Source organism: Megascapheus bottae, chromosome 6, assembly GCF_031878675.1.
Source record: "Megascapheus bottae isolate mThoBot1 chromosome 6, mThoBot2.hap1, whole genome shotgun sequence".
Taxonomy (NCBI): Eukaryota; Metazoa; Chordata; class Mammalia; order Rodentia; family Geomyidae; genus Megascapheus; species Megascapheus bottae.
Window position 1 is genome coordinate 10,836,351 of NC_143514.1, and position 27,759 is coordinate 10,864,109.

The window sequence follows — 27,759 nt, forward strand, 5'->3', positions numbered from 1 at the left end:
AAAGAAAAGAGGAGAAAAGCAAAGCAAAGTATAAAAGTGGTTTATACAACAAAGAAAGTTTATGATGTCACAAGTCAAGAATTCTTTCAGAGAGGCTGGGTGATAAGAAGGCTGGAAAATTCAGAGACTCTTGAATGCCACCAACCCAACCTCCCATTTTTTTTCCAATCATTTTCTTCTGTAAGACTCAATGTGTTAGACCTTCCCAAACCCCTGTCTTATATGATAGCTGTAAGTGGCTTCAGGTAGCTTCACACAAGTTGTTCAAAAGTTGGCTAAAAAGTGTTTCTTCTTTTTGTCTGGAAGAGCATGGTACCATTGCACAGAAGGGTTGTCTTGTGTTCCAAGTTCCAGCAGTGATGGTGAGAATCAGTACAGAAGATATTCTTCAGTCAACCACCATGGATGACAGGGAGCTATACAACAAAGGGAGAAACTGAAAATATGGAGGTAGCAATATGCCATTGAATGGAGAAATACATAATAATGTTTTATGGGAAAAAATAAAAAGCACTAATAGGAACATAGAGTTAAGTAAATGAAGAAAAATGTGCAGAATTATGAGACAGTATTACTTATATACAAACAAATCTCATTTTCCTATTCCTGTATCCTATTTATGTTTAATTATATTTCTTTGAAGAAGAATTTTTATTCCTATTGTTAGCATACCATAAAACATGGAGAAGATCTTTTTTTTTTTTTGTCTTCCATTTTTGGTTGGTACCTGAAAGGTAACATTTAAAATAGTAAACAGGAAATCCTAGAATGGCTAAATGATCTATGTTATATAATTTGCAATTCAAGGAGAAAATTACAATGATAAACCAAGCATTTAGCATGCATATATGATATTGTACTTAGATTCTTTGGTTTGGTGACAAAAAAAATAAGCCTCAAAACACCTACATAAATAAGGAAGTAAATCACACTTTAGTTCAAAGCCATCACAGAAGCTATAAAACTCCTATCTGCAATTTTTTTTGAATTTGCCAATATTGATGCTTTATATATGCTATGTATTGAATCAAAATGGTCATCAAGAGAGTGACCAGTAAATATTTAATGGACTTGTGAACATTAGGCCTATTATTTTTAACTTGTTTCCATTATAGGTAAAAGGAATATTGGAGAAAAAAAAATCACAGTGGTGTTTTCTGCTGAAGACACCAGGTTTTTAAAGCCTCTGGACTCATAAAAATTTTAAAGCTAATAGCAACCTTATAAATTATTTCACCCTAATTTTACTAATGAGATCCAGGTAGAGAATGTTTATATGACTTTTCTGCTTCTTGGATCTGGCTAGAGCCCACTAGAACCAGCTCTGACTCCTTCCATCTGCCTTTCCCTTTGATTCCCCTCTACCATGCTATTGTCATAGCATATTTTCCTTTCACTTTTGGACTAGACAGACCTCTATTTTACTTATTTTTGTTATATTGACAATACAGGAGTTTGAACTCAGGGCCTTGACCACTTGAACAATGACTCCACCCTTTATTTGCTTTACTTATTTCAGTCTTTCACTTTTACTAAAAGTCAGTTTTAGATTATAATTTGCCTATCTTTATCTCCCACATACTTGGGATTACACACATGTAAACTGGATTTTACTAATTTTGTTCCTAACTTAGTCTTAAACTAATTCTCCTCATCCTGGTATCCAGAGTGGTGAATATTATTACCAGGTCTGATCCCTTAAACTACACTTAAAGAGAGGAAAAATAACGTGATCTACTCAGCTTTTGAGCATCATCATGGAGGACTGGATTTTTTTTTCAAGTTAACTGTGCTTTTATTGCTTAAATTTAGACTAATCCCTGGACAGATTGCTTTGTTGATAGCCAGGGAACTCAAACACTGGCTCTGTTCTTTCTTTTACACCCATATTTAATGGTATCCAAACTAATATTTAATAAACCCACATAGCCACAGGAATTATATTACAGAGCAGAAAGTCATAATGGTTCGAAATCTCTTTCCCAAAGCTATGTAGGTCCTTATGGGAAGATTGGATCTGAATAATAGTTTTCAGCTCCAATCACTAGTCCCGTTCTAAAATCTACCATGTTCCTTATCTTTCCCCCAAATTAAAATATCCATCAGGGGACATGGCCCAAACATTATCTTTGAATACACCTCTGGGCCTATGTGGCTTCAGTCATTATCTTCTGGTTAAGAGCACATTCTGAAGGCAGTTTCACCTGGTCTCATTCCTATTCATGCCCATTTCCTGTGTCTGTAAATGCAACCAGCTATTCTCTGTTAAGAGATTCATTTCTTTGACTGCATTTTTAAGCATCTAGTGTATTCCTGGCATCTAGGAATTCATCGGTGAGCACAAAAGATGTTATTTCTTATCCTTGCATAGCACTGAGTCCAGCAGGGAAGACAGGCAATTAGGCAACTAAACTCACTATGGTGCTAGCATGAATCAAGAAATTATGGAGTACAAAAGAATACAGTAGGAGGTGAATATTCTTTCTCCCCAGTCTGTGGGTGCTTAATTATTTACATGATTTGTGGGCAGGTCACGGTGAAGGGTGGGTGGGCACCATTCACGTGTCTGGTGTGGGGTCCAGAGGTACTTAGCTGGAATGGCTTTTGGGGTCTTTCCACTTGCCTTTAGCTAGATCAAGGTCCTCCAATGTGCTCTTGTGAAGCACATACAGCAGCCCCCAATATAGGCATTTGTGTTAAGTTCTGCCAATCAGGATGGTTGCTCAAGTTCTGTTAGTCCAAGAAATTGCCACATTGATGAGAAGAATCTCACATTGCAAAAGTGTGTGTGTTAAGAGAATTTTTTTTTTAATTTTAGCAAAGAATCCATCACAAAGTCTTTGAAGTAATAAATGTCTCACCATTTGATTTAACTTCAGTAGTTGCTTTCAATGCTACAATATTCCTTGAATTGATTTTATAATGACTCTTGACAATAAAATGATGCTCCCACTTCGTAAACTATTGCAGAAAATGTCTGTGGAGAACTTAGTTTTGAAATGTTGTCAACAATTACATTCCTTCAACCAGAAACAAAGAAAGCATCTTTTAAGGATACATAATCCATACTGAAAACTAACTAGATGAAAGAGTTGTTAGCTAGGCAACCAAGTAGGGTGAGGATTTCTCGACATTAATCTTTGTTTTAATTCCTTATTTCCTGCAGAGCTTACCTTCACCTGTCTGTCATCATGAAAGACCCAGTGGCCTCTGACTCATAGTATTCTTTCAGCTTTCTGAACAGTGGGGAATGTAGCAGTAATCCAACCTCATATTAATATATCTAGAAGTTTTGAAGACCTGAAGCCATGGGTTTAATCTAATTCAGAGGAGTCCTGAAACAATATAAGGGTTGCCTTTGAGTACACGTACACAAGTGCTGTCTCCCACTCTCTGTGTCTCTGTTTCTCTATCACATAAACACTATAAAAATTGCCAACCTAATCATATAGGAGAAATAAAACTATTAGACATTTGTTATCTCTTTAGAAAATTCTAATATTATCTCATCTGTAAAATGAGTAAATTTTTACAAGTCTTCCCCTAGGATTTTGATGAATGAATTAAAGTGAATTCTAGTGTCTTAGAAATGCAAAATTGTTCCATGATCTGTATAATAGGCTGCATTAAATTAGTAGCCTGCACCATTATTGATTTGGATTTGGACTTATCCTTGATTTTTTTTTCTGATCAAATTACAAACAAACAAGACTCATAAAGGCTGGAGATGTTGTCCAGAGTTCAGCAAGCAAAACTGGGACCCTGGTAAATTGGTATATGCCAGTAATATACACTGGGAATTTGCCCAGTGTACTGGTAAACTGGCAATGTAGGAGTGGACTGATTTGTTTGATTTGGGCTGCCAGTTCTGATTGGGTAAATAAGCTCCTGTTGGCTGAATTCAATACACCAGTGTGACTGATGTCATTGTTGGAAACTGATGCTATGAGGGGGAGACAGCTTTGACACTCCCTGCCAGAACCCCAGCATAATGGGAACAAGGAGAGTTAAGACTGACTGGAGCTCCTGCTTGTTCACTAAGTCCATCCTGTAAACCATCATAAAATTAATAATGCCTTTCTAATACAATAAGCGAATCACTTGACAAAGCATAGCAACCATCAATGCCAGGAACATCATTAATTACAGAAATATAGATTTCTCTTTATTCTATTTGGAAAAATAAAGCAGGAAAGATTTCCTTGGAAGCACACAAATAATATTAGAGACCAAGAAAACAAAAACTTTTGTGCTTCTCTTACTAATCTCCATGATTCTTCCGCCGCATCCTTGTGTCCTATTTTTGGTTTGTGTGTGTTTTTGAAAAAGGGGTCTTATCATGGAGTTCAAGTTCTCTTTGAATTTCCTATGAAACCCAGACTGGCCTGGGACTCAAGATGCTCACTGGAGTCAGGGATTTGCAAGCATGCAACCACACTAGGTTCAGTCTTCATCTTGATGTTTTGTAAGTTTCCTTATTGCTGCTGCTTATCTTTTCATGGTTTCTTCTTTATCTTAAAATCTTTGCATGTGTCCTTCAACTTTTCCCCCTTCTTCCTGTATTTTTCTTCTTCCATTTTTAATGTATTTGGTTTTCTTACCTTAGGGTATACCTTGTGTACTTGCAAGCTAGCTGGCTCACTAATATTCTGGCTCCAACAATAAGAAGCAGATTAGTAGTTCTCCATTTCAAAAGTAAGGTAGCTTCATGTTTTAAAAATTATTTCTGGGGGCCAGGAGTTTGGCCTAGTGGTTAAAGTGCTTGCCTAGCATGCACGAAGACCTGGGTTCGATTCCTTGGTACCACATACATACAAAAAAGCCGGAAGTGGTACTGAGGCTCAAGTGGTAGAGCTCTAGCCTTGAGAAAGTCCAAGGATAGTGCTCAGGCCCTGAGCCCAAGCCCAGGACCGGACAAAAAAAAATTATTTCTGACTGTGCCCAAGAGTTTCCTTGTTTAAAATGGACATTATATAATACTTATCCAATGTTGTAGGTGCAGTTAATCCATTTAAAAATCCAAAACCGCAAACGAATAGGAAGGGCAAAGACAGAAAAATGATACCTTGAATGCTGATGTGATCCAAACTTATTTGAGGTTAATAATATATATGTATATATACATATATACACACAATTTGTTGAGTGATAGGAACAAGTTCAAACCTTTTGAAAACAATAGAAATTCAAAAACAATAGCATTTTTGCCCAAGAATAATACTGACGTTAAGCACTGTCTTCACATAACATGGTTTACAATAAGAAATTTTCACCCTCCATTCAAATAACTAAGGTATTCACAGATGCTATTTGATATTGGCAAGGACTGAAAGAATGACCGATTATGTTTTTCCCAAGTAATCTGACATGCTAAGATGAAAAAGGACAGCAAATGATTTTGCGACTTGGTATGAATATTTTTCTGAGAGGTGGAGAGGAATCTCATGAATGTGTACCTGTGAAAAATGATACAATATGTTTTTACTTCACCAGAACAAATGAAGAGTTCAGGAGAATATTTATTACTTCAAGAGGATCAATTAAAAGTAAGTGGACATGTGACATTTTATATGCTTGTAATAGACAAATCAAAGTAAAAATTAAGAAAATCTCATAAAATGAATCATATTGATTATTTTCTTTCTCTTTAAAGATGAATATATCTGTGAAAGAGAAAATTTGTAATCATTAATTGTTTTTATTTCAGGAAGCAAAATAAGCAACAATAACAACAAAAACCTCTTACCTTTTTCTTGAGATGTTCATTCCATGAATCCATGTCAAAATGAGAAATAATAATTTCTAAACAAAGTATTATTTCTATTATATAACATTTCTTAAAGTTTTGAAGAGTTGCATGGTTAATAAGAATTATTTTTGTCTGATGCATTCATAAGTACATACAGGAAAATGAAAATAAATAGATAGGAAACAGCTAATTTAGATGACTGAAGTCCAAATAGAATTAAATAAGCAATCAGAACAATACAGACTCTGAATCAGGAAATGAAGCCTGGAGTGAATTAAATTTCAAGCAGTAGTTAATGTCAAACATTATTTGGAAATCATAGATTGGATCAAGAAAAGGGATGTATAACAAAGTTTGTGCTCTGTATCTCTTTTGCCAAATTTTCCTTCCTTTCTTCCCCCAATCTTAATGTTGCTGATGTACTATGGAAGATAAATTAGAAGATAGTTGAAAAAGACAATGATATTTCCAGTTAGATAGGAATCCTTGAAGGAAAAAAAATCTCAAAGTTTAAACAATATTCTTAAAGTATAAATGTTGCCTCAATAAGAAAATAAATTGCACATAACACATTTGTTCGTTTTCTCTAAAGCCCAGTGATTTTTCCAGTGGTTTTATTTGTTAATCTTCAACTTTCAGCAGCAGCAACTGCAGCTTCACATATGTAGTCACATTGGCCTTTTTAATTTTTCCTATTTCTAACTTGAGAACTTGATTTCTCTTGTTTATTATATTACACTGTTCACCTACATACTTTTTCTTCTTTGAGCTTTGGTGTTTTACTAAGTATTTGTTTACTCTGCTATTAATGCTTACTAATTAAGGGCCCAGGGAAGTATGGGGAGTATCTGTTTTTGTATAAAACTGTGTACTACAGCAAATCCCCTATCTCTCATAATTCATGACTGGATTTTTGTTGACTTAGAAAACATGAGATGATATTCTTAAAAACTTACGATAGTTCACTTTATCAGCAAAAATGGACCCTTCATGAATATTGAGTCTAAACGTATTCTTTTTTTTCAAAAAGTAAAACATTTCCTTTTTCATTCTTTTTTATTGTTGGAATAATGTATAGGAGATTACAGTTACATTCTTCAGTTAGGTGCATTACTTCTCACACATTGATATACCCTCTCGTGTTTTTTAAAAGTCTTTTTATTGAAACAAATTTTAAAGCAGAAGTTATGGAGAGAGGTAAGTCAATACTAAAGATTCAGAAAAGGGGAGTGAGAAGTAGTCACAGGATAAAATAAAAGCTTTAAGTATGAAGAGAGTATTATCTAACCATTTAAAGAAAATGTAAAATGCACATCTTGGTTATGTACACTTCTATGCTTTCTGGGCTTCATTAAAAAAAGAAAAATATGCATATTATGATGTTGAATTTTTGAAGAGTTTTACAAACATTTTCTGGAAACATAAACACCAATTTCATATGCCTTTCCTTTCAACTCTACATTATCAAGACGTTATATTGGATACTTTTAATTCCTCCATATAAACTGCTATCATCCCTCAAATTTAACTTCTTTTGGCTCTATAAACAACCTTTTTGATGACTACACTTTGCCTTTCATCTTGAGCATTTTATTTTTACATCAATTCTAATTTCTAGAAGATCATTTGAGAATGTTTAAATTGATCATTGTTATGGAATACACGGTTTGTCATGAGCAACATAAATAAATACACTAATTGCCTTATCATACTTCTATCTGACAGATGGGTCCCCAGGCACAGAGCCTAACCTTTTCTTTTGACACCTGCCACATTTTGCCAGCCCTGACCCTTTTTCCTCGCCAGACTGTCCTTGTTCTGTTCACCATGGTTGCACTAATCTCAAGCTTTTAAAAGGCATAATGTTGGAACCCTTCTGAGAATCACGGCTATCAATCAGCTGATACTACAACAGAAAGAACTCCACAGATCCATCCACCATCCTGTGATTCAAACACATTTTCTCTTATTTCTGAGACCTACTGGCTCAATAAGATTACATGCAGCTTGTTTTAATCGAAGACACTATATGATTAACACCTAACACAAGCCATTTAATTTAAAGTTTAGACTTTACTGCAGATTTTTTTCTGGCAAAAAAAAGCCATGTTTCTATTTTTGTGCTAAGATAGATATTTTTTTTCAACAAAGCCTAGATGCTATTTTAATAAAGTGAATGAGCTAAAAGCAATTGGAATGGTAACATTCAAAAGGAAAAAAAAACATCTTCAAAGCAATGAAACATGTGTTTTGAAAATCAGAATGCACCCAATCTCATACCTGCACCTTTGATTTCTGGGATATGTCCAGCAGCTATGGTTATAGAACACATGTCTGGGTTAGCATAACTGAAGGCACATGTTGAATCCGTTAAAGAGTGAGGTTTTGTGAAAACTTATGCAGATGAGAGAATGTGCCAGTGGAAATGTGAATTATGAAAGCTCATCGATTATTTTGATTGCTTGAGATAAAGTGTAAGGGATTTTCTCTTTCAGCAAAATCAGAGTATAAGTAGTTAGGGAAAATATCATCGATCAATTGGAAGAGTAAGTTGAAAACAAAGAAATAGAAAAGTGGATAACTAGAGTGGCAGAAGATAGATTTTCAAGGGCAAACCAGTGTAGGCCAGTTTGGTTCACAACCTCTTTGTGGAGGTGTGAGTGGCAACAGCTTGCCTTTCTCAGTGACATCTATTACTTCAGAAATAAGTTATTTCATTTAATGAGAAAAGCCTGGGCCTAAGATTTGGTTGAGCTAAGTGTCCTGAATAATTTAGAGGCCCATTTATGCCAGCTAGGATGTATATGTACTATTCGAGAAGTATGAGATCTATATCTAAGGACATTCAAGGAAAATACTGTTTCCTTGCTCGGGGCTAAAGGCTCTTGGAGTTGGAGGTAATTATAGAGCGGTGGCAGCTTTATGCACATCCGCATCAGCAGTTCCTCAATCTGTAGTGACCCTCTTTTAGTATGACTCAGCTGGCCTGTACATATTCTTCTTCCTGCCCTGACCGAACGCAGCCTTTACAGATGATACACAGGATCTGCTGGCTCAGATTTTAAGCAAGGCACAAAAACTTGGAGGGTCGGAAGCAACCCTTTCTTTGCATATTCGATTTAAATCCACATACAAAATATGGCAAGACCTAGCTCATGTTTTTCCAATCCCGCTATAAAGCTGGGAGACTGCTGGCCAGATGAGTCCTAGCACAATGTGCTGCAAACTGTGGAAGGCTGAATGACTACCTGAGTAAAAACATGGCAAACTTGGATGGCAGGCATTCCGGACCAAGATCAATACCACAGGGGAGACTGGTCAGGATTGACATAGGCCTTGGTGTAAGTGTGGTTTAGGAACTGGAGCAGGCCCTCGTGTGCTCACTGCCCAGCCCAAACACCAAACACATGGAGATAACCATGTCAGAGCCCTTTACAGTTATTTGCTAAAGATATTCGACAGATATCTAAGTCTAGTGATACATTTTAACTTGCGTTCTGCTTCATCTATTGTTAAGCTTTTGTTTCTAATTTTTCAATTATACATTTTAGCTAAGATAAAGATAGAAAATATATTTAGGATAAAGGACATATATATGTTGAAATACATATATGTTGAGATATCATCTGCCATGAGAAAGTAAGGCAGAATGAAGTTTAAAGTCACGATGTTTTGCTATTATTATTAAAATCACTACACATAAGACTATATACAACCTATCCAAGGAAATAAAAAGTATACACTCATGATAACAACAAATGTTCATAGTAATTACAAATAATTTTCATAATGAACATTTTTATTTAAAATCTTACTTATGATATGATGGTATAGATTTTACTGCTTACCCTTGTTATATTTGCTATTTTTTCCCAGAAGGTGATTAGAAATCAAATTAATAAGGATACACTAAGAAAGCACTCTGTTCTCAAAGTTTACTCTTCAGTACATTGTAATAGTTTCCCAAGCGAATTAAGTCAGGCCTAGAGAGACAAAGACTGCTTGCTTTCTCTTATAAAAGGAAGCAAGATTTAGCTTACAAACTTATAAGTAAATACATTTGGCTGTATGTGAATGCATACAAATGTATTAACTGGAATATGGTAGACTCAAGGGAGACCTCAAAGTTTTAGTCTAAGTTCAACAAAATAAATCCCAGAAAGCTGGTACTTGAAAGAGGTGCAGTGGGGAAAGGAAAGGGGTAGATGAGTGAAAAAGAGGGAGAGTATATTCAGGAATTCATTGCATATCCTACAATTAAGAAACGAGGGAAGGTGCATATATATGTATATATATACATAGAAATAGTTAAGCAATATAATGTATTGAGAACTACTGGGAGGAATGTCTATTTAGTAGACTGATGATATAAAATTTAAGCATTGAAGAGTCCAAAACAAGGAGAGAAGATTCCATGCTGTGGCAATCAGAGAAGCAATTTTCATACAGTATAAAAAAGTCAGGTAAGATCTGGAAAGGGGGCTATTCCAGGAAGAATAAAACTTGCAAGCAAAAATGTAGTCAGGCTAAGTAAGTACATGATGTACAAAAAAGTGTTGCTACAAGAGAAATGTCAGAAAACAAAATGAGGAACATAACCAACTAAACAAAGCCATCTGAAAATCAAATTTCAAAACACAATTTGTTTATATGACACTGCATTACTAAAACTCAGCCTCTCACCAGGTACTGGTGGTTTACCCCTATACTCTTAACTACTCAGAAGGCTGGGATCTGAGGATTGAGCCAGAACAAGAACGTTCACCAGACTTTTATCTCCAAATATCCACCAGAAAACCAGAAAGAAAGCTGTGACTCAAAGAGTAAAAGTGACAGTTTTTCATAATAAAATGCTCAGGGATGGCTCTCAGGCACCATGTTTAGGTCTCAGGACTGGCAAAAAATAAAACCCAAACCCCAGTCCAAAACAACAACAAAAATGCTAATATATTGAAATAAAATTACTTTTATGCATCTACCATTTAGTTTTGCATGAAATAAATATATGTTACAAAGCAAAATGAATTAGCTGTCATTTTCCCATATAAAACATAATATAATAAGTGAATTGATAAGTTTTTGTTTTGTTTTGTTTTTGTCAGAAGTAAGGCTTGAACGTCGGGCATAGGTACTGTCTTGAGCTCTTTTGTTCAAGGCTAGTACTCTACCACTGGGTTAGGCTGTGAGTCACTGGCCTCTGGGCTTGACAATCTTTTTGTGTGGGGGGGAGGGGGTCATGGGGCTTGAAGTAGGCCTGGGCACTTTCTCTTCAACTCAAGGCTACCATCCTACCCCTGGGCCTGGGCCTTATTCCTGAGCTCTTCAGCTAAAGGGTTCTGCCCTGCCCTCTAGCCAAGCCCCACTTCCCCTTTTCTAGGGGTTAATTGGAGATAAGAGTCTCAGATCCTTTTGTGCCTACTCTGGCTTTAAACCTTAATCCTCAGATCTCAGCCTCTTGAGTAGCTAGGAGTACAGGTGTGAGCCACTGTGCCTGGCTTGACAATCATTTGTAAGTAGACAAAATATACCTCAAGATGATTCCTACCAAAACAAATGTTTAAACAGAATTGGAGTAGAAATTATATGTCTACACAAAAGTAAGCCTGAGAACCAATAGAATAGAACTGAAGACCCAGAAATTAACCCACGGGTCTATGGCCAACTAATCTTTGATAAGGGAGCCAAAAAAATACAATGGAAGAAAGACAGACTCTTCAACAAGTGGTGTTGGCAGAACTGGTTAAGTGCCTGTAGAAAACTAAAGTTGGATCCTTATTATGTCACCCTGTACCAGAATTAATTCAAAATGGATCAAAGACCTTAAGGTAAAAGCAGATACCCTGAAAACTTTACAAGGAAGAAGAGGAGATACAGTAGGACTCCTTGGCACAGATTGAAACTTTCTGAATAAAAACCCAAAAACAACAAATTAAAGAAAGTCTGGACTTTCTTGGAACTGCATTAAACTGGCAAAGGACATAGCTAGCAAGTTAAATTGAAAGCCTATAGCCATACATACTAGCCATACAACAGATAAGGACCTCATATCTAAAACATACCTACAGCTGAAAAAAATGAATCTCTCAAAAACAAATCCACTAAGAAACAACCATCCACTTAAAAAGTGGGCTAAAGACTTAGAGACTTCTCTGAAGTGGAAATAGGAATGGCCTATGGATACATGAAGATATGCTGAACATCTCTGGCCCTACAAGAAGTGCAAATCAAAACAACTTTGAGATTCCACTTCACTACAGTTAGAATGGCCATTATGAAGAACTCTAATAACAACAGATGGTGGCAGGGATTAGGTCAGAAGGGAACTCTACTACATTGTTGGTGGGAGTGTTAACTTGTTCAGCCACTCTGGAAAGCAGTATGGCGATTCCTCAAAAGACTAAACATAGAACTCCCTTATGACCCAGCAATCCCACTCCTTGCCATTTACCAAATGTCCAGAAACAAGGACATACTTAAGCTACTAGCATAACGATGTACATTGAAGAATTATTTTCCATAGCTAAGATATGGAACCAACCTAGATGCCCTTCAGTAGATGAGTCAATCAAGAAGATGTGGTATTTATACACAATGAAATTCTATGCTGCCATCAGAAAGAACGATGTAAGGAAATGGAAAAGCTTGGAAAAAAAATCATATTAAGTGAAGTAAGCCAGACCCAAAGGAGCATAGGCTCCATGGTTTTCCTCATTTTGTAATAATTACTACACATCAAGGACTCACGTAGCTGAGGATCACAATAGCTCAAAAGCTATGTATATATGGTCATTTAGGATGAGACTGAACAAAATGAACTCTAGGATATGGAAACAAAGGTTTATCTTGTGATTATTGTTCTCAATGTATTATGTGCAATTATTTCTTTTCTTTTCTTTCCCCCTTATGGTTAATCTCATGTGGTTACTGTATCTGACTTTGTTACCTGGTATATTGTATGTGTGTTTGTTTATTTGAAACAGGGAAGGGAAGGGACAGAGGGAAAACAAGATGATTGAGGGGGGTGGGTGGAGGGAAAGGGGGACAAAAACATAAGAAGGGATATCAATGTGTGAGAAGTAATGTACCCATTACCTGACGAATGTAACTAACCCCTCTATTCATTATTCTGACAAAAAAAAAGAAATTACTTGTCTAATCTAACTGAAGACATTGCAGAACACAAGAAGAAAAATACAATAAAATACCTTCAAAGTATCAGTCAAGAAGTAGGATTATTTTTTTTCATTTTTTTATTGTAATTAGTAAAAGGGTTACATGATATTTGCCAGATAGAAGGTGCATTAATTCACATACATTGATACCCTTTCACATGTCTTGGTACCCATTTCCCTCCCCCTCCACACCCCCCACCCGTCTTGGTTTTTCCCCCTTCCCTATCAAATTTCAAATATCCAAATACAAATAAATTCAATATATCAGATAACAAAGTGAGATTCTATAACAATATGAGATAACCAAGGGACTGCAAAGGAGATGAGAGACAACATAGTACATTAAGGACAACAATCATTCATTATATGGCTTTTGTTTCACTATCCTGGAGGTCCTTTCAATTAGCTTCACATTATATGGCCTTATGTATCAAGATTTTGCTCTATTGCAGATCTCTGCTAGGAGAGCCCAAGGTTTCTACTGATTATGACGAATGAGGGAAACCATTGAGCCTAAGTTCCCTTGAGTCTGGCTTACGTCACTTAATATGATTTTTTCTAAGTCAAGAAGTAGGATTATTAGAAGATGAAGGAACCAGAAAATAAATGAGTAGAAATCATTGATAGCCTGATCTGTGATGATTTGCTAAACCGCATCAATGTTAAAAAAGATTCAAAATAAAGACAAATGAAACCTACTTCAGATCACACATTTAAAAAAAGACTATTTTCTTCACTAATTAAATATTCCTCATACTATCTAGTGCTTTGTATGTTATTCTAATGTCTTAATTTTTGTTAATTGAGTCCATAAATAATTTATAGACTAAATTTATAGCCTCAAATAATCTATGCTTTGGGGTTTTTTTGCATTCTGATTTGAATTATGTTTGTGATTTTTTTCTTTTTATATGTGTATGTATAGAATTACCAGATTGTCAATAGTTTTTAATGTGTTAAGAATCTAGCAGAATAAAAGCTACCTAGAGCATCATCTTATTTTTTTTTTAATTTTATAATGGATCACTTGTCTTTTGAAGTTCAACATTAATAAGGCACAATGTGCTGGTTTCACCTCACTCTCCTAAGGTGCTAAAGTGATTTTTCAGTCCGCAATCTAAATTCCCCTTTTATCTTTTTATTTTTACTTTTATTTTTTGTTGGTCACGGGGCTTGGACTCTGGGACTGGGAGCTTTCCCTGAACTCTTCACCTCAAGGCTACCATCCTACCCCTTGATCCACAGTGCCACTTCCAGTTTTATAGTGGTTAATTGGAGATAAGAGTCTCTTGGACTTTAGTGCCTGGGCTGGCTTTGAATTGCAATCATTGGATCTCAGGATTACAAGTGCGAGCCACCAAGCCTGACATTATCGTTTTTGTTTTTAAACAAGGAAAAAAGAAAATTTAGAGTGTTCCTTTCTAGAACCTTCTCTGCTAACAAGCAATTTGTTTTATTCCTACCATGAACAAATGGATTGTAGCTGTCCTGATCTATCACCTTGTGGTCATCTTTTGCTTTTCAAGGTTATGTTCCTTTAAAGAATAATGGATTCACCCCTCGGCTACTTTCAATTGACTCCCTTTCCACAGTCTTGGCACTTAAAAGGCCCTCTAACTCCATGGTCTTTCTTCAAGATTAATTTCCTCTTTGGAATTTTATATTACTGATTATGTCCATCTTAACCTCTGTCCTCACACCTCCCTGGACCTCTGTTAATTCTCCCAATCTGACTTCATCTTTCCTTTGGGATTCAGTAGGCACAGCTTCCTAAGTATCCATCTCCTTTCTTTGCTTTAGATTTCTAACTTTCGCCCAGATGTAGCTCTTGTCTTTCTTGCCTTCTATGGTAAAGAGGCTTTTCTTAAAATATCACCTCACACACTACCATGCCTGCTGGACATCCACTTGACATGTCAGCACCTCCATCCTACTGCACTTGACCAATCTGGATTTGAATTGGGCAGTGTAAACTCTTCCTCCCATCTTCCCATGCTCCAGGTAACTGAAGAAGACAGAAGTCCTTCACATTCCTCTCATAATTTTGGAGTTTTAACCTCCCAAACTGTGAGATAAGGAAAACTCTTAAAAAACAAAATAAAGGCTTGCAATGTGTTTGAATGGAGGGAGTGTTACTAAGAGGTGGGTAGATGACCTGAGAAAAGGAGCAGAGGACAGACCCAACCAGAATAACTCATGGCACACATAATAAAAGAGTGGGAAATATAAAATGAGCCTTGGGGAGGGGCAGCAGATGGAATTGGGTGGGGAGGAGGAGGATAAAAGTGGGGATTCTTTTTTTTTTGTGGGTCATGGGGCATGAACTTTGCTTGGGTGCTGTCTCTGAGCTTTTCGGCTCAAGGCTACTGACCTACCCCTGGGCCTGGTTGTCCCTGAGCTCCTCAGCTCAAGGCTACCACCCTACCCTTGAGCCAAGCCCCACTTCCCATTTTCTAGAGGTTAATTGGAGTTAAGAGTCTCAGGTCCTTTTTCCCCCTGGGCTGGCTTTGAACCTTGATCCTCAGATGTCAGCCTCTTGAGTAGTTAGGATTACAGGCACAAGCCACCCCACCTGGCTGGAAGTGGGGCCTCTTAGCAAAACATACTAGACACTTAAGATGGGTATGTTAAATTGTAATGCCTTCCTACAGTCTTATGAAATTTAGGGGAAAAATAGTAAGCACTGTAAAAAAATAAAATAGTAATTTAGTATTAGTAATTATCATAAAAATAATTTTAGAAATCAAAAAAGAAAACTACAAAAAAGAATTAGCTTCAGGTTTTTATTTCACTATAGTGAAAAATCGACTGTGATCCTAGACAACTAGGCTCGATGCAGGTTGAGCACTCAGTTCACTCTAAAGGACTGAGGGTGAAGATCCCTCTGAATTGTATCTCCACGCCCACCTTGACATTGACTTCTCTGGATTCTCAGCTGTTATGAGTATTTCCTTTTCTGGTGCTCTGATGTACCAATAATTATATAACTTGATTCTTTCTATGTACTTCCTCTCTGCACAATGTAACAAGCCATCTGCCAGACCTTCATTGACTTTTTCTCTTTGTGGTGTTGCAAATGGAACCCAGGGCCTTGTGCATGTTGGACAAATAATTTAACACTGAGCTTCAAATGACATTTCATAAACATCAGCATCCTGATTATTTTTTTAATTGCCTTTCTTTTTCTATTTCATCATTTACTTTCTTTTATTGTAAGATTTAATATCGGGCCTCAAACTGGATGGCAGATGCTTTACCATGGGATTCATCCTTTAGCTCTTTTGTTTGTATTTTTAAAATTTTTAATATATTTTATTGTAATTAATAGAAGGGTTACATTATATTCACCAGATAGAAGGTACATTACTTCACAAACATTGATACCCTTTCTCATGTCTTGGTCCCCATTTTCTTCCCCCCACCCCTTCCCCTCATCTTGTTTTCCCTCCTTCCCTATCCTCTTTCAAATAACCAAACATATATACAATATATCAGATAATAAGGTAAGATACTGTAACAATATGAGATAACCAAGGGACAACAAAAGAGATGAGAAATAACATAGTACATTAAGAACAATGTCCTTTCATTTAGCCTCATCCCCTAGACCTTATGTATCTAGGTTTTTCCCTATAGTAAACCTGTGTTAGGAGAGTTCAAGGTTTATACTAATTATGACAAATGAGGGAAACCATTGAGCCTATGTTCCTTCACTTAATATGATTTTTTCAAGTCTTTCCATTTCCTTACAAATGAGTGGTGCGGTTCTTTCTGATGGCAGCATAGAATTCCATTGTGTATAAATACCACATCTTGTTATCTTTTATTTTATTTTATTTTATTTATTTATTTTGCCAGTCCTGGGTTTGAGCTCAGGATCTGAGCACTGTCCTTGGGTTTTCTCAAGGCTTGAGCCTCACCACCACTTCCAGCTTTTTTCCATGTATGTGGTAGTGAGGAATCAAACCTGGGTCTTTGTGTATGCTAGGCAAGCACTCTACCACTAGATCAAACTCCCGGCCCGTATTTTTATTTTTAATACCAGTTCTGGGGCTTCAACTCAGGGCCTGGGGATGGTCCCTGATTCTGCTCAAGGATGGCTCTCTGCCATTTGAGCCACAGCTTCACTTCTGGCTTTCACTTCTGGTCAACTGCAGATGAGTCTCAGACTTCCACTGTCCCAGTTGGCTTTGATCCTCAGTCTTCATATCTCCACCTTCTGAGTAGTTACTAGTGCCCAGCTGGAATTTTTTTTAAATGGGGTTTCATTAACTTGGCCAAAGGTAGCTTTGAACTCCTTCCTTTACTTCCCTAAGACCTGGAATTACAGGTGCCTGCAACCATACTTTGCTTAGCTTTGATTTCTCAGTAACCTCCAATACAGAGTCAAATGAACTAGTGCTTATGTAATTTTTTATTCTGTATCTTTTAAGACAATGTTTTGTCTGCCTTTTCCCTCTCGTAGTAGAGTTTTAAGTTTATAGAGAAATAGGGCTTTATGTTATTTTCCTGGGATCCTTTACAGTTTACTATAGAATTTTATTCTATAGTTTTTTTGTGGGTATGCATGCTGAGGTTTAAACTAAGAGCTTTATGCTTGCTAGGCAGGCATTCTAATGTGAAGACCTATCTCAACCCCTTTGTATATCTGTTTCTACCCAGGCCTGCATCTACTGTGAACCTCCTATTTATTTTCCCCTGAGTAGCTAGGATAACAGGGGCATTGCACTGCATCCACGACATCAAGCTATTTGTTGAGATGGAGAAATGTAGTTCGGGGGATTTGATTTTTTTATTCTGGGAGTGGGGTGGGGTCTTCTAATCGTAATACTCCTGGTCTTCCCACATAGCTGGGATTACAGCATTGAACCACCACTCTTGGGCTATTCTATGATCTTAATACATATGTGTTCATAGTGAATACACAAAGCAATGTAAGAACCCTTTACCCCTGAAATCCTCACAAGAGTGTTGGTTCTCACACACAGATTTTCACAGAAACCACTGGAAAGAATCACGAATCCTCCTCTGACTCAGAATCTGGCATAATTGCCTGGGGTGGAACTCAGTAAATGGTATTTTTAAGTGTTCCCCAGACAATTTGAAGTACGCCCAAAGCTTAAAACTTTTGAGTTTGAGAGTAAGTGTAGGCTGGGGAAACTTGAAATTTCAAATTAGTTTAAGATTAATTTTTACATACTATATTTACCTCAACAATCAAATCCACCCAAATGAATCTTTCACTGTCTCCTTACAGCAGAATTTGATACCAGATAGATATGCAGCTAGTGGTAACAATATACAGAAAAAAATCTCATTTTAATACGAAGTCGACTTTCTGAATCTATATGTAATGATCTTTGATTAGAGTATTTTTAAAAGAATATTTTAGAGGACTAGAAAGCAAAGCATCATAATTAATGCCTGGACCCTTCATTCATTTCATTTAAATTCATTTAACTGGCATTAATATTCAATTACAGTTTGATTGTTTATAATCACAATCTTAATTAGGCCTGAAATGCTTCCAAGTTAGGCTGTCTCAAATTTAGAATTTATTGATCCTTAATACATCTTATGCAATCTTTCACAGTATTGATTATCTTTGGAGTCACTAGGTCCCTAATAAGGCCTTCAAGCTCATTAAGAGGTCTGAATCTTCTAAGCTGTAAAGAGCATTACAATACATTTATTGCAAGGTCTAAATGAAGCAATGCTTCTGTTATTGTGTCTCTTCTTGTAAATGCAACATAAAATTTGGAAATGTATTTTACATTTTAAAAATCTCAGCAAATAGCCAGTCAGTACTTAAATTCTTCTTCTTCTTCCTCCTCTTTCTTCTTCTTCTTCTTCTTCTTCTTCTTCTTCTTCTTCTTCTTCTTCTTCTTCTTCTTCTTCTTCTTCTTCTCCCTCTTTCTTCTTCCTCCCCCTCCTCCTCCTTCTTCTCCTCCTCCCCCTCCCCTCCTCCTTTTTCTTATCTTCTTCCTCCTCTTACTCCTCCTTTTCCTCCTCCTCCCCTTTGTCTTCTTTCTCCACCTGCTTCTCCTCCTCTTGCTACTCTTCCTTCTCCTCCTCCTTTTTGTCATTTTTAATTAACTTGAAGCCACCTGAAATGGACTCAGTAGAGGAAAATACTTTCAGAGGACTTCTTTAAAAGCTAAACTGTGCACCCCTGCACCCTATCTAGATTTGCTGAAAGTGGAACATGTCGCAATCTGGTGATACAAGCTCTCTCTCTCTCTCTCTCTCTCTCTCTCTCTCTCTCTCTCTCTCTCTCTCTCTCTCTCTCTCTCTCTCTCTCTCTCACACACACACACACACACACACATCACATTAAGAGTCCCCTCAGAAGAGCAAAGCAGAGGAGTATAAGGCTATGGGTCATTCCAGTCACTTTACCATTTTTATCATGTAACCCCAACAACGACTTTCCCCAAATTTCCATTTTATTCAATACCCAGGCCTCTTTTTTTTAACCCAAAGCAGATTCATTTCTAGTAATACCCAAAGAGTACATGCTCTTGGTTTATATAGGATTTTGAAAAAACCTTAAAAGTAACCTACTATGTGCTAAACAAAACACAGATGGCAGAACTGTGAATAGGTACAATCTGTGCTCTGAAGAGCACACACATAGGACTAATTGGGAGAGAGAAACACATCCATAGGTGTTCAGCACAGGTGGAAAGTGCTTTATGTGACTTACACCTGGGATGGGAGGTGTGACTTAGATGATAGAGTGTCAGTCAATAAGCAAAAGTGTCAGATATGGAATTGGAGAACAGATCTCAGGCAAAAATTAAGACATACAGTCATGCACAAAAAGAATTTAGAAGAGGGATATGGGGTTGGAAGAGGGAGGCCACACCTAAGCTCAGTCAGTGTATTTCAACAAGCAGCAATGATAACCAGGCTCTGTATTATCATTCTTTGATCTAAACAATCCAATACTCCAGTGGATGAAATGAGCATAAAAGCACTCACTCGAATGCAAAGTGGTAAATGCCAAGAGAGAAGGAGGCCAGGTAAGTTCTGGAAGTGGTGATATCTTAAGAATAGGAAATTTGGGGAATAAATCAGGATGTTTAGTGATTGCTTGTGCAACTTCCTCTGCATAGTCTGTTCTCACATTTCTGGAAATATGTATTTTAAAAATTCCCTTCAGTCCTTGGCTTCCATTTTGAAATTGATCTTTGTTTAGACTTGATACTCAGTGCTCACCCAACTCACTCCTACACTTTGACTCCTGCCGCGTGAGATCTAATTTAATGTTTTCGCTTGATTGTCTATAGTCAACTTTCCTGGAATTTATTTGCACATGGATTGAGAGAAACTTACCATTTAAAAAATAACCCTTGATTTTCTAGTAATAATCCTATGAATTATCAAATCTTCTACCCACATAATATCACAGAATGTGGCTGGTAACTTAAACATTAAAGACTAGAATTAAGGATAAATTTACATTTAAACAAGTTGCTCCTTAATATAAATAGTATCAACGGGCATAAAATATTTTCATCAAAATTTAATATCAAAAAAAAATTCTCTGGGGCCGGGAGTTTGGCCCAGTGGTAGAGTGCTTGCCTAGCATGCACGAAGACCCGGGTTCGATTCCTCGGTACTACATACATAGAAAAAAGCCACAAGTGGTACTGAGGCTCAAGTGGTAGAGCTCTGGCCTTGAGAAAATCCAAGGACAGTGCTCAGGCCCTGAGCTCAAGCCCAGGACTGGCAAAAAAAAATTAATATCAAGATAGATCATATTTAACTAGGTCTTTTATTTCCAACCAGTAGGTTTATTTAGTTGTACAATTATTAGTTGCAACAAATTACTGTCATAAAATCTATAATGCTATGCATAACAATTCAGTAAACAGTATTTTAAATTGCTCATTCTTTGCATTTTCTTCATTAAATATATATTTTCTCCAGCATTTTAGTGCAAAACACTGAGCAATCAACTTCTGAAAACACATCTTTGTGACCTTTAGAAAGGGCATGGTTATTAGTTTGCATTGGTACTCAGATAACAGAATAAAATAGACTTGTTGGCCTAGACAATAGAAATTAATACTCTCGAAGATCTGAAAGCTAAAAGTTTGTGATCAGAGTGCACAGCTCTGTTCTCTCTCTCTCTCTTTTTAATGTCCAAGACCAGAACTCAGTCAGCACCTGAGGCTTTTACTCAGTGTCTAGTGTTCTACCAACTGAGCCATCCAACACACACACATACACACACACACACACACACACACACACACACACACACGTGAAAGAGAAACAGAAATTACCATCACCTCTTCTATAATTCTCCCCATTGATCAAAATGAGTGCATTATGACATGCATAATAGACTGACATGTTGAACTGAAAATCCTCTGCACAATTATTTGAAGATAATCTTTTAAGAAAACAGTCCTGTTTCTTCTTATAAGAAAATGGTCCTGTTTCCATGCCTTATCTTGTGTGATTGTTGTTCTTAATGTACTATTATTTCTCTTCTCTTTTTTTGCCCTTATGGTTAATCTCATATAATTACTGTGTTTGACTTTGTTACCTGGTATATTGTATATATGTTTATTTGAAATTGGAAAGAAAAGGGGGAAAAACAAGATGATTGGGAGGGGATTTGGGAAGGGAAATGTGGACAAAAACATGAGAAGGGGTATCAATGTGGGAGAAATAATGCACCTACTACCTGACGAACCCCTCTATACATTACCCCAACAATAAAAAAAATACAGTCCTATCAGCAGTTCCTCCAAAGTCATGATGAGATATAAACTTAGTTTCCATCACCATGTAGCATTGCGTTAGATGTTAGGACCTCATCATGGGAATTTTGGCACAAGATGCAATTATCCACACTGGAAGATTCGCCACTGAGGCCTCTGTGGTTGCTATCCACAGAACTGCAGGTGGCAGGCTGTGGGTTAGGGGTCCTCTTTCCACAGCTCTTCAAGACTAGCGTTTGCCAGTGGTTGCTCCTTTTGGCTGCTTTAAGTACTGCCTGTCCACCTACTAAAATGGAGGCATGGCTCTGACACTCTCCAAATTGCCTTTGGGAATATGCTTCCCCTCTCATGAGAACCAGTATATGTTCCTAAGTGAGGAGCTCCCCCAGCTCTTTAGGCCCAATCTTGGTTGTGTCACAGCCTTCATTCACTTGGCTCCATTTCTCCCCTTTTCAGTTTAACTGCAAGAATGACCATTCACATAATCCTTGGGCTTGTGATAAAATGGTTGTTCGGCCACATACTTGGTGTCACTTTCAGAAATGGCTTCCTCGTTTCTTGTTATAAGGCTAAACTGAGAAGTCTCCAACTCTTCACGTTCTGGTCTTATGTTTTAATAATTGCTTCTTTGATGCATCTTCATCTTTAGCCTCTCACTAGTTAGGTAGAATCACGTGCATTGCCTTAGTTAAATATCCTATTTCACTCTTCACATGATTTCAGAAAACAGTCCAGTCCAAGTTTTTGGACTCCACCAAAAGATGACATTCCATCCAAAATTCCTCAGTATTTTCTGAAGACTTATCAGAATCGTACTTCAGGTCCATATTTCTAGCACATTTCTGAAAAAATCCCTCCAGCTTCTGCCCTTACCCTATCCCAAAGTGATTCCGTGTGTGTAGCAATTGCTTATATCTCACTCCACTTCTTGCTATCCAGTCAACTTAAACTGACATTAAAATAAAACTATAGACTCTCTTATATTTTCTCTCAGTTCTGGAAGCTAAAAGCTCAAGATTAAGATGCCAGGCTCCTTTCATTCTGAGAAATCTCTTGGTTCGTAGGGCATTTTTCCTGTTACTGTAACCTCTATGCTTGCTGAAGATTGTGCAGCTCATCAGAGTGTCATCTCACCAGGTGTACCATCATAACCTCATCTAGATCCAATTATGTCTTAAGAACCTACACAATCATACTGGACGTTGGGGCTTTAATATACACGTGAATTTTGTGTTGTACTTCAGTACTTCCAAGGTATTTTATGTTCGCCCGTAGGCAATTTGTCACAACAAAATTAATTTTTGGAAAACAGCACTCTACTGCCATCTGTCAGAAATGTACAATAAGTCTTTAGGTCTATGATGTGAACATCCCCCAAGATTTGTTCAGTGACCAACCTGCACAGCCGTACACTAGAATCAAGATTAGTCTATTGTTGCCTTTGAGTGCTTATGTGATGAGAAAATAAAGGCTTTAAAAATACATTCACAAATAAAGATGTATAGAAGTAAAATACCTACAGAAAATTATTAGAAAGAATCACCATCATAATAAAATATAACAAAATAAAAACAATAGGCTTTAAAAAGCTTTATTTGAGGCAGGTGCTGTTTATTAATGAACTTAGAATATTCTATTACCGTATAGCACAAAGGTACATTATTTATTTCAAGCAAGCAAATGTTACTATTCAATTAGTAGCCATAGTACCTAAAACTTCCTCCTCCTCCTTTTTCTTCTTTTGTTTTCTTATTTAGTAGTACTGGGTTTGAACTCAGAGCCTCACCCTTGCTAGCCAGGGATTTTACCACCTGAGCCATTCTTCCAGCCCTTTCACGTTGTTTACTTTAGAGACAGGTTGTCATTTTGGCTAGGTCAAGGTGGACAACCATCCTACTAATTTTAGGCTTCCTGGCAAGGGAGGCAGAGTTGTGGATTTTTCTCCAGTCTATTCTTCAACCTTAATCCTCGTCCCGTTCTTGTACTCCAGACTCATTAGAATTTTAGAGTTTCCTTTGGAAAATAGCACATCTCAACCACTGACTAGACTTTACACAGAAAAAAATGCAAGATTTAGGCTTTACAAATGTATGTTATTTTCTTTTATTTATTTTTACCAGTCCTGGTCTTGGGCTCAGGGCCTGACCACTGTCTTTGGGTTTTTTTCTCAAGGCTAGAACTCTACCACTTGAGTCTCGGCACTTCTGGCTTTTTTCTATGTATGTGGTACCGAAGAATTGAACCTGGGCCTTTGTGCCTGCTAGGCAAGCACACTGCTACTAGGCCAAACTCCCAGCCCCTGTATGTTAGTTTTTTAAGAATAAGAACTATCCTGGTAAGTCAATGAACTAAGACAGTTAAAAACAAAATACAACAAACTGTCATAAGTAGAACTTTGCATTTCTCATGCTTTCCAACTACCTATAATCATTTTCTTAATACTTTCTGGTTTTCTAAACTTCTCCCAAGAATGACAGTCTGTTCATTTACTTTCCTGTCTATACACAAAAGCTGTAAAACACACAAAAAAGTCCACAAGTGTCTTTTCTTTTTTTCCTTTTGGATTTTTTCCTTTATTATAGGTTATGTGGGACATATTAGTTAATTAATGTTTCTGGACTTACTGCACGCATGACACGATAGAATATAATAATATCCCAATATCTATCTTAACTTTTTTTCCTCAGGTTTATGTAGCCTCATTAAAAGAAGATACTTTTTATTTTATTTTAGGCCATTTTATGTGTAAAGGTTTATGCTTCGACATGGTCATTTTTAACAATCATGTTAGTTCATTTGATGTGTTTCTAATTTGATTGTGCACATAAAAAGAGATGAGGCTGGGTGCTGCTGGCTCACGCCTCTCATCCTAGCTACCCAGGAGGCTGACATTTGAGGATAGACGTTCAAAGCCATCCAGGGCAGAAAAGTCCTCCATAGACTCTTACCTGCAATTAACCATCAGAAAACCGCAAGTGGTACTCTGGTTCAAAGTGGTATACTGCTGGCCTTCAACACAAAAACCCAGACACAGCACCCATCTCCTGAGTTCAATGCCCATGATAAAGACAGAGAGAGAGAAAGAGAGAGAGAGAGAGAGAGAGAGAGAGAGAGAGAGAGAGAGAAGACAGAGACAGAGTTAGAGAGACAGAGACAGAGAGAGACAGAGCCACAGTGCGAGACAGAGAGACAGACAGAGAGACAGAGACAGAGAGAGACAGACACAGAGAGAGAGAGACACAGAGAGAGAGAGACACAGAGAGAGAGAGTCACAGAGCGAGACAGAGAGACAGAGAGACAGAGACAGAGAGAGACAGACACAGAGAGAGAGAGACACAGAGAGAGAGAGTCACAGAGCGAGACAGAGAGAGACAGACACACACACGAGAGAGAGAGAGAGAGAGAGACAGAGAGAGAGAGAGAGAGACAGAGAGAGAGAGAGAGACAGAGAGAGAGAGAGAGACAGAGAGAGAGAGAGAGAGAGAGAGAGAGAGAGAGAGAGAGAGAGAGAGAGAGAGAAAGAGTTGATAACAAGTGGTACTTCCGACTCCTCTCAGGGCAGTTTGTCGTGGTAACCCCCAGTGGAGAGTGGGCTCCAGGGCATAGAAGGAAAGGAACTGGAAAGAAAAATGTTTTGATAAATTGTGGGGAAAGAAATGAAAGGGTCAATATGCCTTAACTACATGGATGTAGAGTAATAAAACAAATACAGACCAAAAAGGACTAGGAATCATGGTTCTGTAGCAGTTAGCAGGGATAAAATGCCTTCAGTCAACCCAGTGATTTCTTTGGTTCACAGTATTCACATATATAAAATGTCATTTTTTTCTACAGGAGAATGGTTATTTATTTTTAGTAATGGAAGGGTTATTATTCCCGATCACATACAACATGCCTGGATTCACTGTCTCTTGTTTTGGTATCTTTAATGAAAGTGATATTTTAAACTAATCTTATAAATCTGAGGTGGGGAGAGGGAAATGGGGACCAAAACCTGAGAAGGGGTATCAATGTGTGAGAAGTAATGCACCTTCTCTCTGGCGAATATAACTGTAACCCCTTTATACATTACAATTATAAAATGTACTTCTGAAAAAAATAAGTAAAATTAATCCCCTTTAAAAAATAAGAATCTTATAAATCCATTTTTTAAAGTTGTGATTGGTGTGTGTGTGTGTGTGTGTGTGTGTGTGTGTGTGTGTGTGTGTGTGTGTTGGTACTATATTACTTGACCTTAAGGCCTTATACTCTTTGGATTGCAGCTCAAAACTGGCACATTACCATTTAACCCACATTTCCAATTTTGATATTTTGCTGTTTACTTGGAGATAATCACTCAGATTTCCTGCCTAGTTGTCTTAGATCTCAGATGCCTGAGTATGTAAGGTTACAGGGGTGAGACACTAGTGTCTGGCTGAATTTCTTGTTAAATACAAAAGTTCATTGTATTTCCTTGTTAGTATTGTAAGGTAGCCTACACATCCTTTGAAGAGAAAGAACAAAAAAAAAATCTGTCTTTATTTACACTGGCTTGCTCCAGAGTTTGTTGTTTTTGTTGCTTCATTAGAGGAAAACAACTTACTAAGCAGTAGGAAAATTGAAAGCCTATATGAATTTGTTTGTGTAGCTCATAAATTAGAGCTAGGAATCTGTAATACACAGTCCAACTTCACAGGAAATTTCATAAATTATAGACTTAATACATTGCTCTTTTTCTGTGACATAAAGCTGCCTCTTTATGTCTATACTGGTATACAGTTTCTGGATGCCTGTGGTTCACACAGGTAATTCTAGCTACTCAGGAGGCTAAGATCTGAGGATCTTGGTCTTAAGCCTGCCCAGGCAGTTTGAGCTGAAGAGCTCAGGGAGAGCACATAGACCCCAATAGTTACTAATATCTATGCCATGGAAAGCCAGAATGTCTTTGATAATTAAAGCAGTTACAAAGACAAAGACACTTGGGCAAAGAGCTAATCATTTAGTTTTAAAAAGTCTATACTACATTTGACTTCTGGCAAGGCACAAAGTAAAATGATCTTTTTAAGAGAAACTGCTAGGTTGGGAGTCAATAGTTTATGCCTATAAACCAGGATCACAATTGAAAGCCTGACCTCCTCTCTGTTATGACTATATTAGCTCATTTAGTGATTAAAGTTCTTGCCTTACCTGGTAGGAAGAGGAAAACAGGATAAAATATTGCGATGGTAACCGCAGAGAGAAGTAACTTCTATATCAAGACTATAACGTGAATAAGAGAAAGGATGCTTCCTTACTTTTGTGGGCTTTCTTCCCCAGCACACAGTATTAGCTCAATAAATGTTTACAATGGGGGATGGAAAATAAATCAAATAAATTAGTACTAATAGGTTATCTTTTCCAGTGTTCAGAAGTAAAATATGTGGATATGAAATAGCAATTCTAGTGAATCTTAAAATATAGACTCATTCATCTCACCGCAGCTCTGATAAAGGTCAGCTGGGGAAAACCTATAATTCTAGACTTTTGCAAAAAGTGAAATAATATAATATGTGATTTTGCAAATCCAAGAATCACTCGTATCTGAGTATCTGATCCAGGCTAAGTGGGGCATATCTGTAATTCCAGTTATTTAAGCAGCAGAGATGAGAAGAATGAGTTTTGAGGCCAGCATAGGGTACAAGTTAATGAGACTCTATCTCAACCAAAGAATCAAGACAAGACAGGGTGGCTCATGCCTGTAACTGTTCATGCATGTTACATGGCAGGTTGAAGTAGGCAGATTATGGTCTGGGGATGGCCTATGTGGGGGGAAAGAGTGAAGCCCTAAAAAATAACAAAAGCAAGATAAGAAAGCTCAACCCCACAGCTTAAAATTGGATATGGATAGATATATCATATGGTATTGTTGGTATGGGGCATAAGTGGATATTAGCATAAAAGCATGTTTTTATTATAAAGTTATAAAAACCTGACCAATAGCAGAAAAGTTTGAGAAAGGCTGATCCTGGCTTGAAAGAAATCATATCAAAGTTATGTTATTAAAAAAATGTAAACAATAAGCATTTAGTCATTTAATAAAAAGAAGCATTTTTACCACACTGCTTTATTCTTCATATAGATT

The 27,759-nt window shown here is 37.1% G+C and overlaps 1 long non-coding RNA gene across 1 annotated transcript in view; it reads left to right on the forward strand.

The window, feature by feature from the left end:
• The first annotated feature begins 271 nt into the window (after positions 1-271).
• The window catches only part of LOC150061366 (uncharacterized), a 30,694-nt gene continuing 3,206 nt past the window's right edge, over positions 272-27,759 (forward strand). The window contains exons 1-2 of the long non-coding RNA XR_016535812.1: positions 272-450; positions 5,494-5,546. This is a non-coding gene — a long non-coding RNA (uncharacterized LOC150061366). The remainder of the gene's footprint in view (positions 451-5,493; positions 5,547-27,759) is intronic.